Raw genomic sequence first — 13,829 nt, forward strand, 5'->3', positions numbered from 1 at the left:
TTCTCTAGCCCTTCTGTGTATCTTATTTTTGTTGTTTCTTCCCTTAGTTTATAAATTTTTATTATTTCTTTGTGTTCTCTGTTTATGTTCTCATTTCTTTTTATTTCTTTTCTTTTGCTTTTGAATGTGGTTTCTAGTAGATAGTGGTCACTACCAATTTCATAACTCCTTTTCACCCTTACGTCTCTTATCCAGTTCTTCTCTGTTTTTTGCACTATAGTATAGTCTATAATTGATTGTTCGTCTCTTGATTTGACTTCTCTTGTGATCTTGTGTATCCTTTTATGTTGGAAGTGTGTGTTCATAATCACCAGGTTATTGTCTAGACAGAATTCAAGTAGTAATTTTCCATTTTTGTTTATTTTTTCCTCCCCATACGGTCCGATGACATTGTTCCATTTTTCTGCTTCTTTCCCCACTCTACTGTTCATGTCTCCTGTGATCACCATTTTCTCTGTACAATCATTTATCACTTCTTGTAATTTGTCCCAGAACTCATTCTTTTCGTTTTTTGTTGCGTCTTCATCTGGTCCATAGCATATGATTAGGTTTGTATTGGTTTCCTCTGTATCCATATATATGTCTACTCTTAGTATACGTTCGTTGTAATATATCCAATTTTTTACTTTGTTGATACTATCCTTCTTAATCAGGCACGCTACTCCTGCCTGAGCTCTCTTCGTTTCTTCCACTCCACTGTATATTAGTAACATTCCGTTTTCTAATATTATTGATCCTCTTCCTTTTTTCTTTGTCTCTGTTATAGCTACTATTTCAATGTTCTTATCTCTAATTTCTTCCCCCAGTTCTATTTCTTTCCCATTTATACCTCTTACATTCCATGATGCCATTTTCAGAATTGTTCTGTTCTTTTCTATGTTTAGGTTGTACTTCAATTTGTTTTTCCTTACGTTTGTGTTATTATCTTTAAATCTGGTCATGTCCCTGTTCTTTGCCTGTTTTGTTTCTCGGTCCATCATTGTGTTTTCTACAGCTAGTTTTTTGAACAAGTTGGTTCTGTATTGTATGTTACTTTTTCTATCCGGCTTGTTTTTTGGTTCCATTTCCACTTAATGTCTTCAATAATTATGAATCCATATCCAATTTTTGTCCTTTTCCCATTAGTCTTTTCCTCTGCTGCTATCTTCCTAAGGTTTCTTTGTATTTCTATCTCTTTTAATGTTAGGTCACATTCTATATATACTCTATGTTGTTTATAGCTCATTAGTTTACCCTTGGCTTTCAGTATTTTCATTTTATCTTCGAATTTGTTACATTCTATAACACACATTGTTTCATTTATCTTTTGTACCCTATTTATTTCTGATTTTACTCCCATTTTTGCTTCTATGAAGTTCTCTATTTGCTCTGTTCCTATTGTGTCTAGTGGTAAGCCTCTCATTATTAGGTTATTTTTCTTCTTTTCTTTCTGACATGCTTCCAAGGTTATTTCTATTTTATCTATTTTTTGTTTCATCGTAGCCATTTCTTTCTTTAGATTTTCATTTTCTCTTATTATTTCTTTCATTTGCAATTTGTATTCATTATTTTCCTTCCTAATTTCTTTTAGTTCCTCAATCATATTACCCATTGTATTTTTTATATCTTCCAGGTCCTTGTTTTTCTTTTTGTTATCGCTTGCTAATTGTCTCATTAGTTCCATCATTTCGTTCTGGCTGCTGGTTTCATTCGTTGATGGTTTCGACCTGTCTGGTGTTCGGTTCACTTTTCTACTCCTGCTAAATATATCTGGCTCCTCTTTGCTTTTTCTTTTACCGTCCTCATTAATGCTATCATTACCATCCGCCATCTTTCTTCCTATTCAAATTATTAAAGTAGGTATGTATTTATAAATACAAATATTAAATCAAATTAAAACCTACTTGATTAAATCAAATTAATTAAATTTTTTACTTTAATTACAAAATATTTATATATTATTCAATTTTTTTTACTTTAATTATAAAACTATTTAAATACCATTTAATATCTTATTTATTTATTTATATCAACAATTAATGTTCACTTGAATAAATTAGATTTATCAACAATGTCTTCTTCTTATCTTCAATATCTTCTTATTCTTCGATATCTTCTTATTCTTCAATATCTTCTTATTCTTCAATATCTTCTTGTTTTCGTTCAGAAAGCCGACTCTGTATTTTTCGATAGATAGATACCGAAGTACCTTAAATATAATTAAATCAATTTATTAGTAATTACCACTGCTGAAAGCAGCTTCGGCTAGTCCACCCATAGGACCTTGACTTCTTATCAGCAATCAATTTAAAAATTTCAAAAAATTCACAGGCATGGTCAGTTGAGGCTTTTACAAAACATGTCATTAATAATAGCCTCAGTTTTCTCTGTCACAATCGTCAGATAATTTTAGATAGCAGCGTGCAGTCTAATTACCTATTGTATGTCCAACCCCAAAAAAAATTTATTTTTTTTTTTTGAAAAAAGCGTACGTACCTATCTATATTTTTTTGAGATAGCTGCATGTCTATTTTTTTAATTAACTATCTAGATGTTAAATAAGCCACAATTAAATTGAAAAAAATAATTTTATTAACGTTTCGACGCCCAAATCGGGTGTCGTTGTCAAAATACAAAATAGGTACTACTAAATTAAACAAAAATGTTGTTGCTTAGTAAAAAATTCTTCTAATAATTTATTTAATCTGACACATTTATATCGGCAATTCAGACATATATTATACATTTTAAAGTAGAAGACTTTAAAATGATATTGCCAATATTTATGAGTTGCATTCCTGGGACGACTTTACTGAAAGATAGTTCATTCGATTACATGAAATCAACCAATAAAAAATCAATCAAAAAATTCAAAATTACGATTTGTATACACAATTCTATTTTTTTTATTTTGTGTATTATATCAAAAATTATATTTTTATTTTTTTAGATTTTTGCGTAAGGTGCGCCACCTTCAAAAATCCAAACTGGTTTTTTAAGGAGTTTTGGGGATTTTCCCCATTTTATAGACTTCAATATAGATCAGATCAAGGTTTTTGAAGTGAAAACTTCTTTAGGGACGTTGTGCGATTTTTGGATAGGGGAAAAAGCATTGAATTCGCGACCGTGATGACGACCGTCATCTTTAGGGACGTTGTGCGATTTTTGGATAGAAGAAAAAGCATTGAATTGGCTACCGTCATCGCGACCGTCATTGCGACCGTCATCGCTTATGCTATATAGTATGTGTATGTATATATAAATTGTGCAGAGGTATTTAAATTTAAAATAAATGTAATACCTATTTTAGGATGGGGAAAAAAATTGATTTCGCGACCATCATCGCGACCGTCATCGCTTCGGAGAAATAAATTTTGTACATATATGGGTATATTATGTGTATGTATATATAAATTGTATAGAAGTATTTAAATTTAAAATAAATGTAAAACCTATTTTAGGATGGGGAAAAAGGATTTATTTCACGACCGTCATCTCTTCGGCGAAATAAATTTTGTACGTATATTTATTATGTGTATGTATATGTATATAATATATTGTGTAGAAGTATTTAAATTTAAAATAAATGTAAAATCTATTTCGGGATGGGGAAAAAAATTATTTCACGACCGTCCTCGTGACCGTCATCGGTTAGACGAAATAAATTGTGTACGTATATTATTATAATGTACTATAATAATACTAATATTATTGAAGTGAAAACTTCTTTAGGGACCTTGCGCACTTTTTGAATGGGGAAAAAGTATTAAATTAGCGACCGTTATCCCTTCGGCGAAATAAATTTTTAAAGTAAAAACCTTTTTAGTGATGTGCACTTTTTGGATGGGGAAAAAGTATTAAATTAACGACCGTCATCGCTTCAGCGAAATAAATTTTAGAAGTGAAAACTGCTTTAGGGACTTTGTGCATTTTTTGGATGGGCAAAAAGTATTAAATTAGCGATCTTCATCGCTTCGGCAAAATAAATTTTTGAAGTGAAAACTTCTTTAGGGACGTTCTGCACTCTTTGTCTGGGGAAAGAGTATTAAATTAGCGACCGTTATCGATTTGGCGAAATAAACTTGTAAAGTGAAAACCTCTTTAGGAATGTTGTGTACTTTTTGATGGGGAAAAACATTGAATTTGCGACCGTCATCACTTTGCCGAAATAAATTTTGTAAGTAGTTTGTTATAGTAGTTACTTACTTTGGGCACTTTGGGTTGGTATGTACTTGGGTAACCCTTGGGTACTTGGAAATGAGTGAATAATCCCGTTAGAAGACGTGACATTCGTATTGCTTAATTTGATATTAATAGATGAAACAATAATAATAATTAATGCAGCCATTTGGAAACATTCGTAACTAAACAAACGTTTGAGTATTAATCAAACATTCTAAAAACTTAAATGCTTTAAAATCTATTATTGTAATTATACGTGTCGTAATTATCGGACAAAAATTCTGTAAATTTTACTGGATAACAACTGCACTATTGTGATCTATAAAAATAATAATTAATTTATTGGAAATCACATTCGTAATGTTGGTTGCCTAATAAACACATGTACTTGCAAAATTAATACAGTACATTTAAAACATAGAATTCGTTGCCGTGTTCTTCTGTAGATATATGCTTTATCATTTTCTGGCTGTATTTCATCTTAATCGCATATTTTTCTGTTTTTAACTTTTGTTTTTCTTCTTCGACTTCCTCTGTCTATCATCATAATATAATCATACATCTCCAAGTGGAGCAAAGGCCAGCTTGCGGTGTTTCAAATAGCATGAGGTATGATGGTGAGGTAGCTAGTCCCATATACATAGATATCCTCTGTCTATACATACATAGATATTTATTTTATGTTCCTACCGCTTGCTTGTTTGTTTTATTTGCTTGTTTTTGTTTCCTCTGATTCTGTGCAGTGTTAGAACATGTTCACCTAGATTTAGATTCCATGTTAAGTACTAGGAAACTAACAGTTATACCTGGAATCAACCGAATAACCGCCCAAACCATTCAAAGGAACAAATTTCATCCATATGAAATAGTGCAGCAACTTAATGCGAGGATCATTATGACTGCCGTTTACAGTTTTGTGAAATACTGAGTGAGCTAGCAGTCGACCTATTCACAGTTTCTCTTTAATATCTTTTTCTCCCATGAATGCACTTTTTTTTATAAATAATGGAAAAATGTGAATCGTCACAATTACGATTGTGGCGTACTTCATTTGCCGTTATTGGTCTGATTCATACCCTGGTATTTTCCACAAGGTACCGAAACAATTAATGTATATTGACATCATCACTTTTGCTTACAATAGTTACTGTGTTATGATCTAATTCAGGGATATCAATAGTGTATAATATGTACATGTACAGGAATGGTCCTATCATACTACCTTGTGGTACACCTGCATTGATTTCTTTTAGTTCGGAGTAGGCTTCTTCTTACTTATATCTAAAAAATATATTTAATATATAAGATTCCAATAATTCTGTGTATTGTAAGCAAACTTTTGCTTAATTTGCATTTAAGTTTTAATGCCATACTTTATCAAAAGCTTGCGCGACGTCGAGGAGACAGCGGAGCAAACTTTCTTTTCTTCTATACTAAATTTACAATCAAGATGCAGTAGAAATAAACAAACCATGACACGTTAAATGCTACTAGGAGCACTCCCGAATCATAATTTACAATGTATAAACTTTGAAAATCATGATTTGGAATTTACAATGTATATACATTGTAAATTATGATTTGGGAGTGCTCCTAGTAGCATTTAGCGTGTCTTGGTTTGTTCATTTCTACTGCATCTTGATTGTAAATTTAGTATAGTGATTCTAGGATTTGTAGTATTAATAATCATTTTACTAGCGCGATGGTAAAATTATGAAATTTTAGCGCCGGTAATTTTACAAACTGAAAGGATATTTTGCAGTTGCCATTGCCAGCGTAAATTTACGGCCTTTTGTCAAAGTTAGGTGGAAAGAAGCAATGAGTAAATTTCATTAGATTAAATTTACTGATATTAACATTAATATTACATTTGAGTAGTAGATACATTTGCAGTTTTCCTAGTTTAATGAGGATTACAAATTTCTTACCGAATGTAAATAAATCGGTAGATTTACTTTAAAAAAATACTGGCCTGTCTTTCTCATTGGTGTAGAGTAGGGTGACCAAATCATAAACTTGAAAAAACGGGACACATCCAAAGAGGGTTTGGGGGCGATACTCTTCAGGGGCATCCATCTAGACGTAATCATTGAAACATGCTCTTTTTAGCTAATTTCACACATAAACCTGTTTCAATTTACCTATAAATATGTAATATGCTGGGCGTATACGTATATACTCCTTCTCAGAGGCATCTTTCAGTGCGTCACAGTTTCTCGATTTCTTTCTAACGCATTAAGTTGGAAGTGACAGAAAAAAAGTACGTCCGTGATTAAAGTCATTTATAACATTTATTCTAGTTGTTTATAGATGGCGCTATAATCGAAGAAATAATGTTTTATGTATTGGGGGCTATGCTGTATCATTTACGTAAACTGATTACGTACGGTAAACTCGAATTACAGGCTGTAATCTTGTGTGTAAAATCGGTATGCTGTATCAATGATAACCAAGGGGTTGCCTACCTTCGTATGTAATTTCTTTTAGGTAAACGCACGCGTAAACGTAATTTTAAACTTTTCTAAACAAAAATTACTTGCCGTTTAGTTTGGTTATGTGAAAATGTTTATGTTATATTAATAAATATTGTTATTTTTATTTGTGAAACCAAGTTGTTTGTGTGATAGACTTTATTTGATTTTTAGTTTAATTGGTTTAGTGTTTAATTTTTAAGTGATTTTTTAGTTGTTTAGTACTTCAATATATTATATCATAAAATGAATTTTTGTTTTTGTTCTAAGTAGCTTTCACTATTTCCTACTAACACTACATCATCAGGATACAGTAAGTACCAGGAAATGTAAAGTTGTGCTCACAACGAGGCGCCGACCCTCGCTCCCTGGTATCCCTCGTACCATATCATGGATCGCCCGATGCATTATGTTAAATGCGATGAGATCGTTCACGATAATGAAGAGTAGTAGGATACTCTGTTCTAGGAGAGGATACCATCCTTTGGTCTCCTTAGTGAGTGCACCCTTACCCTGCTAGGCCTGGATCCCACGTACCAAAAAAAAGTTGATTAATAGCAAGCTGAAAATTTGCTAATAGGGCTTTTCATCAATTGTCATTTGTTTCGAGTTCCTGTCATATGTTATATAATATTAATATAGGGCTTTTCATTCACAGTCATTTGTTTCGAGCTTCTGTCATGTGTCACATAATATTAATATATCTACGTCATACGTTATTGGCATATACCAATGATACAAACCAAAGACATATGACGTAGATATATTAATATAATATGACACATGACAGAAGCTCGAAACAAATGACAATCGATGAAAAGCCCTATACACGGATTATACGGCATATGACAGAAGCTCGAAACAAATGACTGTGAATGAAAAGCCCTATAGCTTAACGGTGTCTAGTCAGACAAACTTTAATGTACGCAAACACTGGAAGTTTTAATTGTGGAACAGTTTAAAAATTTGGAACGTAGATTACTAAAACTCATGTGTATTTTGTCAGACAGAACATCCAATTGATTTGTTACCTTTTCATTAAACTCTCATGCAAAAAGCAGACTGATATTACTAACCAACATGATTCCTGTCATTTGACATGTTCTTCTTGTTCCACTCATTAAAATGCCCAGTTGGTGATAAACACCAGTCTGATTTTTGCATGAGAGTAATGAAATGGAAACAAATCAATTGGAAGTTCTGTCCGACAAAATACATAAAACGTATTCAAAGTCTGACGTTCCAAATTTTTAACTTATTCCACAATTAATACTTCCCCTGTTCCCATACATCAAAGTTTGTCTGACTAGACACTGTTAATCTATTAACAAATAATTTTCAGCTAGCTATTAATCAACTTTTTTTTGGTACGCATTATCCAGGTCTATGCAGTTCCCTTGTTTACTGATCCAAAACTAATGAGTATAAATAAGAACTGAGTACTTACTGTGCCTCTCCCATATTTTCATGAAGTGTCTAAGTGGTTTTATGACTGTAGTTTGTTCATTATTGTATTTTTTTTTTGTTTTTATAAACGGGTACAAATATACTGCTTCTTCATTCGTTTAGCATTTGTCCAACTTCCATAATTCTATTAAATAAACGTATTAGCCAACTTATTCCTGCCTCTTCTAATGGCTTCCACATTTCCCCAGGAATATCCCGATTCCTTTATTTTTTGAAGTGCTTGAACCACTTCCTCATGGTCAGTGCGAGTTGACAGTAAAATCAAGTAGGAAGTATATATCAGCACGTCTCGCAACAAGGATGGAAAAAATACAGTATGTTTAAGATATACTATGTGAAGACAGACACATGTCTCTGACTCATTAGCTATCATCAGTACAGTATAGCCAAATTAGAATAGGTCTGCGTTAACCTTTCCTTGTTTGAAAAACTCTAAACATTGATTGTTTGAAACATTCCGCATTCCTTTCCTCAGGTAGCTGTAGCTTCCTCCTTGGATGTGTTAGTTGTTGCTCTGGAATCGTTAGGATCTTCTAACATTATTGTCACAAATTGGTTGCATTGCTCCTGTAGTGATCTTTTCCCAAGCTAGCATACACCTCTAGTAGGTATAGCGGTATAGCATACAGAAATGTAGATAAACTGATAATGTTGATTTGTAAACAAAACATCTTCACTAAATGGGTGAAAAAGCTGAATTCTTAGTGTCTGTTATCTGTATTTTGAGGTTGCAGTCATTAAGTTAAGGGGCAGAATAAAAAAAAACTCTGTAGACACATTAACGGACACACTTCACATGTAGTCACATCTTCTTAAGGAGTGACTTCATATGTAGTTGTGTCAGTGAATGTATTAATATCAAGCTTTCGCAAAATTTATTTGTTTCATCAAGTCTAAAATAAATTTATAATTCTTTTCTCAGTAAATACAATGAAATTAAGACAAAAAAGCATTGTATTAAAGAAGCATAAAAACTTACAACATGAGCTTAGTCCATTAAATTTTAAACATTATCACTAAACATAAAACAATATCACTAAACATAATTTTAAACATTATCACTAAACGAAACTCATCTCCTCGTACCTAAGAGACCGGAAGTTCAGGGTCCGGATAGGACCAGTTCTATCAGAACACGGAATGCCGGAAGCTGGAGTACCACAGGGGGCAGTTTTATCACCCCTTCTGTATACCATATATACAGCAGATGTTCCAAGAACACCCGGAACATTGATCAGCCTTTATGCAGACGACACTGCAATTGCTGCAAAACACATGAACCTAGATATAGCTGTAAGAAATCTACAGACGGCATTGGATACAATAGAAGAATGGAGTATCCAATGGAAAATAGCAATAAATCCAGATAAGACCCAAGCGGTTATCTTCAAAAAGAGAAGAGATAACCCAGAAGAACAGCTAACATTGCAAGACAGACCCATCGAATGGCAAAACGAAGTTAAATATTTAGGAGTCACAATGGACCAAGGTCTTACATTCACATCACATGTCAACGCAACAGTCCAGAAAACAGCAGCGGCCAGATCAGCAATAAGAGGACTCACAGGAAGAAGAAGCAAATTAGCTATGAAAACAAAATTAAGACTGATAAATAGCATTATACTGCCAATAATTACATACGCATCTCTTGCATGGGGTCACATAAGTCAAAGTAACAAAAAGAAGATACAAGCGGCACACAACAACTGCCTCAGAGAAGCTGCAAACGTGCCCAGTTACGTCGCCGAACGGTTCTTATTTAGAGACCTAAAACAAATAAGAGTACTGGATATTATGGAGGAAAAAGCCAGAACAAAATTTGCTGAGCTAGAAGACCACCCAAACCGGATCTTGCAAGAGATATTAAGGTATGATGTGTACCATAGATGGAAACATAGGAGACCCAAACAACAAATATTAGTAAATATATAATAAAGGCTAGATAATCGTAGCTCTATCAAAAGAAGACAACTTGCTCACCTTTGGCATCTCATTATATTTATTAATGTTGATTTTTATAATTTTCAGACATCCCTCAAAAAAATATACAAAAAACTTCAAATCGGCTTCAGCCACTAAAAAAATCAATAAAATATTAACAATAGGCGAAAGCCACAAAAAAAAAATATTAGTAACAAAACCCAAAAAAAGGGCATGAGGGGCCCACATCCTCGAGCGCCGAGTCGCCGAACTGGACAGAGCCCAGAGCGGGGACTCGGCGCCCGAGCAAGCAAAACAGATCGAAGATAAGTCACTAGAGATAGCGGGAATAGAGCGCCTCACGCTGGCCTGCATTGATCGGGGTAGGATTTCATATGGGAGTCCGTGTACCCAAGACTCCCATATGATAAGCACTTTGCTGATTGAGAGCCTCTATAGCGCATCAGAGTGCTATCGGGGGGTAAGTGGATGGTCTGGAGCATTGAAGCGGGGTGGAGTGATTCCTGCTTACGGGAGTTAATCCTCCTCGCCCCAATGAATTGTATCACCCGAATGTCATTCTCTAGGGGTGAGCAAGTCTCTCAGGCTGGGTTAAATCACTATGCTTGCTTGCTTACTAAACATAAAAAATATAAGATTGTTAATCTAGTAGTAATTACAATGTTTTATTTAATTTTATATCACAGTAATAGTTTTTGGCACTGAAATATCTCATAAAAACGGATTACTGGTTGTCTCGTAACTGAAGTCACTCTAGATTTAAATTATGTCTTTCTGCCACAGCATTTAAGTACATAAATAACCGATTTACAAAATTCATCTTTTCAAAATATAAACATTAAACTTAAAAACAAGCAAAAAGTTGGGTTAACATGAATTAAATGACAGTCAGGACATGACAGAACCCTAAATAACATGATACGTAATTTTTTTGATACAGCATACCACTTTATACACTTATGTTTTGACGACTGTAATCTGATGTACGTAATTCTGAACTTAACACATGTACGTAATCACTTTACGTAAAGGATACAGCATAGCCCCCATTATCTATACGACCATGGTACTATAAATAACATGATACTATAAATAACAAGATAATATATTGCACATCCGGAAGTCGTGACGTAACTGGAGACCGGCAAGTTCGTAATGGTTCGTAATCATTCGTAATGTCCGATTACTTTGAATTGTTCGCGGTTGTATTTTATATTTTATCTTTGACAGTAATTTTGACTGGAATCTATGACACTAAATTTTTTCGAATACATTAGAAGTTTAATTTAATTTTGCTAATTGAATAATTTCATCACATAATGCATACAAATCCCATTTAACTTTAACAAGAATTCAAATTCAACTTCTGGTCTCCAGTTACATCATCAATGCGCGAGCTCGGACGTATTTTCGCTACGGGAAAATACTATCTCTTTATTTATAGTATCATATATACGACTATAATCTGTACAATTTATAAGACTATACAAATCAAAGAACATACCTTTTTATAAATGAAATAAACACAATTAATTTGTTTTTATACCAATATACGATTAGGTACGATTCTGACAACAACTGTCAGATTTAACTAAAATGGCATGCTATGATTCTCTAAATTATTAAAATCATATATTAAGTCATAATGGGACACTGAAAGACTGAGAAGAAAAATTATAGTCGTATAGTAGATATTGTAATAGGTAAATAATGGGTAAATACCTAAATCTATTTTTTCTGATTATAGCGCCATCTATCAACAACTGGAATAAATGTTAAAAATGTGTACATATCACCGACGTACCTTTTTTTCTGTCACTTATGTCACAATGAAAAAAGCCTATGAGAAGCACTATAATAAATAAAAACAACGATTTTACAGCTTAAAAACGGGACAATCCCATTTTTACGGGACGTTTTTGGTCACCCTAGTGTAGAGTGATGGGTGATGGGTATGGAGACCTGTAAGAAGGAGTGGAAACGCAATGCATCGTTTGTGGGCTAACTTTTCAACCTCTAATTCAATTTTCAGCAATCGCCGCTAGAGGCGCAAGTGTTCGAATAGGTGCTACAAATACATTAGCTCTTATGGACTTATTTAATATTTAACTCATTTTATTTTTGTTTTTAGCGTAATTAGACATTAATTTATTGGTGGATTGTAGCTGAATATGTTTTATGCCAAAAATAAATTATTTTACCCTTATAACATATCGACGTGTGGTAAAAAGTGTATTCTTTATATACCATTGTAGATGGAGATGTGACATCAAATTTAAATTTGTCATTACTTTAATATGTAGGACAGCTTATTTTGAAGCGGAAATATTTTGTCACATTATCTAACTGCCACATTTATATACCAATGGTATTTCAACGGCAAATTAATTTTTTAATATCTTTGTAACTGATATTAAAAAGTTTGTTAGTTGAAAAAATTGACTTAACTGTACGTAATTGTTTTTAAAAAGTTTAAAAAGTTATTTAAATAATTTGAAGTTTATTGATCAATTTTTTTTAATTAGGTATTCTTTTTATCAAAATTTAAACTGCTTTTTTTTAATACTTCATTTATCTATATTCTGAAAGCTTATCTATCAGATGTTTAAATTTAGTTAATAAAAATATATGTCTATAAACTACGCAGACGATAGTCTGACTTTTATAAAATTAATGTTAATTTTTGTGAAATATTTTGTCTCAAAAAATGCATTGTTTCGACAGAAAAACTTTCAAGATCGTCCTACTATTATCACTATAATTTTCAGGTTAAAATAAAAACCAATAATAGGCACAAATTTTATTTACACCGAAGGAAATAACATACAAACGAATAGGTTTAATCCACGAACGTTATAAATAACATAAAGACAAATCTTTATAAAAAGTCTTTATTAACTTCGTTAAGTTCCCTTTTGAATTTTTTATCGGAACGATAACTCGATATAAATCCCAGTACGAAGCAAGTTCTTTTAGTGTAAGCTTTCTTGGCACTCATATTTAAATAATATTAACCACCAAAACCAATAATCTTATATTAACTACGAATAATTAATTATTTTCGAAATTTTCACATTCACTCCAATGCAAAAGTAGCATCTATTTCTACGCCACCGCCGCCCTAGCGAGAAACCAAGCAAACAGGCAAAATTGTGTACAAAAATTTCAAGGTCGTCCTATCTCGATTCCTCTCCTCTGTGTAGGTCTCCATAGTGATGGGTGTGCATGCATTCGTCGAAAATGCGCATGTTAGTTCCCTCTATCAGTTGGAGATCAAACTATAAAATGGATGAAGAAAATGCAATATAGAAATCTGTACATTAGAAAAAACCATATTTGTATTTCTAATTTTTAGAATTTGAAAAATTCTCACTAAAGTATAATAACGGTACAGTCTTAAATGTCATTTTAAGTATTTTTCCTACAGGTACCACAATGCTGAAAGAACAGCAATACTTTGCCAACTTTCGAGGAAAGACGTTACATATACCCTTAGAGCTGGAAAATTTTTTCTCTCTCAAAAAATTTTCCATGCTCTAAGCCAGTGGTTTCCATCCTGTGGGGCACGCCCCCCTGGGGGGGCGCGAGCCTCTTGCAAGGGGGGCGTGCAATTGTTTCCAAAATATTAGTAAATACTATTAGCAAGGAAGTTTTATTTTAATCATAACAAAATATTGAAACATTATACCAAAAATGTACTAAAAAATTATGCCTACTAGATTTTTTAAAAGATATCAAAAATCTACCAAAAAAGTAGAAATTTACTAAATATGGCAACGATGCCGGTGG

Source organism: Diabrotica virgifera, chromosome 10 (assembly GCF_917563875.1).
Source record: "Diabrotica virgifera virgifera chromosome 10, PGI_DIABVI_V3a".
NCBI classification, from domain to species: Eukaryota; Metazoa; Arthropoda; class Insecta; order Coleoptera; family Chrysomelidae; genus Diabrotica; species Diabrotica virgifera.